Consider the following 5,747-nt stretch of genomic DNA (forward strand, 5'->3'; position numbering starts at 1 on the left):
ACCCCCCTCCTCCTGCCTGCCAGCTGTCAGACTTAGTCACTGAAAAGGCTATTTCTGAAAGGGCATTGGCAGCATTGGAAGGATGGGACTTCTGTATCTCCTGTGAGGGGAAGGTGCCACTTAGACTTCAGGGAAGAGGGTGGGTGTGTTTCCCCATCCCAGAGCCACACGATTGCGTCTATTGTAGAATATTTCCCTGAACTGGGCAGGGCAGAGCCCCTCATAGGCACATCAGGGGGGTCTGCCTGAGCCAGGAGTTTCTATCAGCTCTTTTGTGATGGGGACGCACCAGTCAGATTCCTGGGAAAGGAGGGGGAATGGCCCCTCCCCACAGGCAGTCACTGATGTCCCTTAAGACTGCCCAGACCCATAGGCCTGGCCTCTGCTGCTGACTCCTCATGCAAGGTGGAGTCAAGATGCAAGGTGGGGCCAGCAGGATTCCAGAGGGTGGGATGAACTATATCCCAGAGGGCAGGGTAGTTGCTTTTCCCCAGGCTGCTGCTGGGAGGGGCCTGTGCCTCTCAGGATAAATGGCTGTTGTGTTATTGGGTGGGGGAAACTGAGCACAGGTATTTTGGCTGCTGCTCTCCTATGTCTCTCTTCAATGACTCTCACCCCAGACTCTCGTCAGGTGACTCTGGTCCACACCGCCCTCCCTCCACTGAAGCTCAGAGTGAGTGGCTGCAAAAGAAAATCCTGTATCTGGTCTTTTAAAACAAAAAGTGGCATTGTCCTGCAGGCTTTGTATTTCCCTGGCCAATAGTGGCCCTGTAGTAGCATTTCACCTCTGGATGCTATGTGAGTGGCTGTTCCCACATCTGGTGCTCCAGGATGGGGATCACAGCCTGGGGTTCAGGCCTCATTCTTCTCAGGGGGAAACCCCCAACTCTACTCTTCAAAGCCCTCAACCATCCCACTCTCCTTCCCCCACCATACACCCTCTCCCCTCAACTCCTCCCCGACCCCCACAACTCCAACCTCCTCCACCACAGGGAGATATACCTCTGTACCTCTGCACCCTCGACCTGCCGCCTGTGGAAGCAGGGCCAGCCCTGGTGTGACTATGCCCTTCCTGGCAGTCTCCAGGTGGTTTCTGCTCGTCCTTATTCAAAAGTCTTTTTAGCTAGTCTTCATTTGGAAATTCAGGGTGAATGTTGCCCAGTTTAGTTGTATGTCTAGTTTGGTTCTGGGAAGAAGTGCGAGAAAGATGCACCTACTCTGCCACCATCTTGAAATTCCTCTCTTGAGCCCTTATCAATCATTTAGCTCTGTTTGGTGGCATAATATTTGGACTTATTTTAGTGTCATATATCAACATTTTCCTGATCCATAAATTGTACTGGACACAGAAGTGTTTCCCTACCTAAGCCTCCATTGCCTTCATTCTAGGGCTCCTCCTGCCTCAAATTTTGCCAGGAGGGAAGAAACAGGATCGTGTAAACTTAAGGAGGGTCCAGCAAAGTCTCTATCAGGAATGAGATATTGGGCTAGCACATGAAGCCATTAGTACTTACCTGACTTTTACCTTCATGGTCATCACAGGCTAGTAGAGGAGGCAGATTTCAAAGGGAATAGTTCCCATGTGGTTAGTTCAATGTCATAATAGATTTTATCTAAAAACAAAAACAAAGGAAGGATAGAGTAATTGTTGGACTAAAAGCTCCATGAGGGCAAGCGTCCTATCTATCTTTTCACAATGCCTAAAATATAACATTAGTTAATGTACTACAGTCCCTGTGCATGGATCCATGCACCGGTGGGTCCCTCAGCCTGGCCTGTGTCATCTCGCAATCTGGGACCCCTTGGGGGATGTTGGAGAGCTGGTGTTTGCCTGATCCTCGCAGGCCAAGCCAAGGGACCCACCGGTGTACAATTAGGACCATTGGAGGGCTCCAGGGCATGTGCAAAGGATCCAGAGTAATTGGTTGGGTTGTGGGTATTTGGAACAGTGGGCAATTTATTTAGATTAGAGGGTGAATGAGGGTGAGTAGCCTGCACCAATACTTAAAAGTTGATTATATAAAAATTTTCCCTTTTAAGCCTTGTTTGATGCACTATCCTTTATTTTCCCATGCCTGGTCTCATGGTCACGCTCCCCATTTGTTGATGCACGAGGCCCTGTCTTCTATGACACCCTCCAAGCCCGGGTAGGTCATTATCCTTGTGACATCACTGTTCAAATGGACAAGCCATTCCAAACCCTTGCCTTCCTTGTTACTGAACTCTTAAACAACAAATGTTTATTGAATGCTTTCTTTGTTCGCTGTACTATATTAGGTAGTGTGTTTAGAGTGATTTTAAAAAATCATGCTTCCCGCCGAAACCGGTTTGGCTCAGTGGATAGAGCGTCAGCCTGCGGACTGAAAGGTCCCAGGTTCGATTCCGGTCAAGGGCATGTACTTGGGTTGCGGGCACATCCCCAGTAGGGGATGTGCAGGAGGCAGCTGATCGATGTTTCTCTCTCATCGATGTTTCTGGCTCTCTATCTCTCTCCCTTCCTCTCTGTAAAAGTTCAATAAAATATATTTTTAAAAAAATCATGCTTCCCATCCCCAGTAAACTTACTGTAAACTGAGTGACATTTACAATAAATATGAATGCAAAAATAGGAATTATATGTACAATTGCATCATTTTAGTATCAATATTATAAAAAGATAAAAGTACACAAAAGAGAATAATGCTGAATCTAATTCAGGCAGATGCATGTTAAAAGAAATGCTCATGGACGTAATATTTAATCCAAGACTAGAGAGTAAGTAGTATTTTTCAGATGAAGAATAGAGAGAATAAGTGAAAAACTACCAGATAGAAATGGGGTACAATGTTCTTGGCAAACACAATTACTTTTGTAACCATATTCATATTGGAAATTTAAAAATTTAAATGTAACTCAGATATCAGGTAATTCTAGAAATGGCCATGACAGCGAGTGGAGAAAAATGGAGTCACAGTGAATATCTACATAATTTGCGCTCTCTCTAGCTCCCTAATTTTTTCCCATAAATTCCCTCTTTCTGCCTATAGTTCTAGGGTAGGAGACTAAGACGTTGAGTATGGTGAATGTTTGTTGCTCAGCTACACCTGGTTTAAATGGACAAATTATCATAGACAAGTCTTATTCCCTTTCTGTATGTTAGTTTCCTCTGACTTTCTCTTTGAAATTAGGTTATGGTACTGGGAGATAAACATTATTTTCATTGCGCTTTTATTTTCACCTCCTTCTAAGAATAAGGTTCCTAGATGAAAAGCACTTACTTCAGCGGAGGCTTTGATAGGTCTGGACAGGTAGATTTGGAGGTAGGAGTTACTAAATAAATTCTCCTAAGAAAAGGCCAGAATGGAGTATTCCAGCAAGAGGAGGGAGCAAATATGAAGGTCCAATGTAAGAAAAAGCCTAATGCCTGGTCAAAGCCAGCGTATTCAGAGCTCAGTAAGGGAGAGAGGAAGATAAACTGGGATGAAGTTTGAGAGCTAGAGAGATGGCAAATGACGTAGGTCTTCATGATGACTCCACTTTCCTCCACTGGCTCTCATGGCCATTTTGGACTTGTCATCACCAAGAATTGCCCCACATCTGACTTCAATTCAAACTGTTATATTTCCAATCTGAATATGGCTGCATAAGCCAGTGTGTTCCCCTTCTCTACTTAGGTATACAATACCAGCAGAAAAAGAACTTCCCAAACCACACCAAAAAACCAACTGTAAATACCAGACATTAAAATAGGTGTAAAGGCTGCTGAAAGTAGTTATGGGCACATAGAGGCTCTGTGGGAGAAAGTGAAGAGAGGTGTGGAGAATGGTGAGTAGAGCATGCAATGGCAGATATCAGAAAGCACTAGCAATGATATCCTTACTGAGGATGAGAAACAGACCTTGAAGAGCAAAAGCTATGTGCTTCTTTGTTACAAATGGTTCAGGAGCTGAGGTGTATATTCTAGGCCCGTTTTTATTTAGAGAAGCAGAGGGCACAGGATATGAAAATATTCACACACACTAAGCCATATTGGTAGGAAGAAACCTGTTTCTGTAGCAGCAGTTAGATATGAGAATCAGCTATTCTGGAAGACTGAATCAGCTATTCTCCTTGCCTCACAAGAAACTTGTAGAAATAGCTGGCCCAGGAAAATTCAATGCATGTAATAATGCATAAGACAGTAAGACTGGCATAGAAACCATACAAAAATTATATGTGGAAAAAGGCTAAAAAGGATAATCAAGATTTACTAGAGAAATGCAGCCATAGAATAGATGAATATTGTAGCCAAACATTTAGTCAATCTGCATTTGCTCATATTTTTGCAATAGATCATCTAGACAGAGGGAGAATGACAGTATGAAAATCTGAGGAAAAACATTATAAATAGGATGCAGGAAAGACTGGCCCTTTGGAGGGCAAGTAAAGACAAAGTCTGAAAGTATGTAGTTTTTGGTGAAGAATGCTAATGTTTGGATCCCATAAAGGATGGGAGAAGTTAGAAAAAGAGGGAAGTTGATTCTGGCAGTGAGACTGGTGTGGGTGTGAGGAAGAGAGCAGGACAAGCTTATGTGCTCCACCATGGAGTGTGAGCATCAATCCCATTTTGGGCAGAGTGAAGGGAGAGAGAAAACTTATTTGCTATGGAGAATTATTCTTTTTTTTCTCATTTAGCACTGGGTTCCAGACAGAACATGTCAGATTCTTCTGAAAAGTTTCTCTGAGTAACAGTGATGTTGTTACATGGAACAAGTCACTTTTGTCCTAGGAGTGAGTCTCAGGCTCAGCTGCAATTTCTCCTCCCTCAAAAGTCCATCCACTGAACCTTTGGCTGAGGGAACCAGCCCTCTGACTTGCACACCACTTGCATTTGTCTAGACTCAGTGACTTCCACATGGATCGGATGATGTGAGCCAAGAACTGGGAGGAAGAAGCGAGAGAATTCAGGTCTTAAACTAATTTCCCTGCACTCATATATACCTCCCCTGCTTCTGAAGAGTTGTTGCTGCTGGGTAGCCCTCAGTGTGCAGAAGAGGAAACTGAGACTTTGAACAAATCTTGGAAACAAAGAATTGGACCTAGAATCCTGGGATAGAAAGGGTTCCAACACAAATGACCCCTGACTATTTCTTTACTTCCACGATGAGTCCCTTTTATATATTTTATTTAGCCCCAGTGATATATGGATGATGGGGTAAGTAGACCTAATGGCCATCTCCTTTTCTCTATGACTTCTTTATATTTCACAGGAAAATTGGATCAGAGGAAGGAGTTTATCCCAGAACAAACTCACCTCTGTGGGGTGTCAAGGGGATAAATGTGACCATTACCTGCCACTTTCAACTCAATCACTGTATCACTGTAGAAGGAGCCATGTTGGAACGCAGAGCAATACTGCCAACTGTGAGAGGTTAAGACATTAAGGATTCTCAGGACTACAATCTCCTTGTGCATAATTTCTTTCAAAAGCTTTGTCCTCAAATAAGTCCTCCATGGCTTTCTCAGGCTTGCACCTGCCATTCTCATTCAGTTGCACCACCTGAGAGGGTAGGGATCAGGTCCAGCTTCTTTTCCTCCTTCTCCTCCTCCTCCTCCTCCTCCTCCCACCCTCTAGCCTGGCTTCCTAGCTCTCCTCAGGGTTTGGCAGGTGAATGATAAAATGCTCCCGGATGCATTCAGGGGCTCTGAGGAAGAGTTGGGGTGCCCTTGGCTGTAGCCACCTGTGGTGGGTTGAATTTGTCCCCCAAAAAGATATGCTGAAGTCTCCA

General features: G+C 44.4%; 1 pseudogene; it reads right to left on the reverse strand.

Annotated features, from left to right (window-relative positions):
- Positions 1 to 5,747, reverse strand: part of LOC102751377 — a 9,681-nt pseudogene that overhangs the window by 3,098 nt on the left and 836 nt on the right.

This window comes from Myotis davidii, unplaced genomic scaffold (assembly GCF_000327345.1).
Source record: "Myotis davidii unplaced genomic scaffold, ASM32734v1 scaffold4048, whole genome shotgun sequence".
Lineage (NCBI taxonomy): Eukaryota > Metazoa > Chordata > Mammalia > Chiroptera > Vespertilionidae > Myotis > Myotis davidii.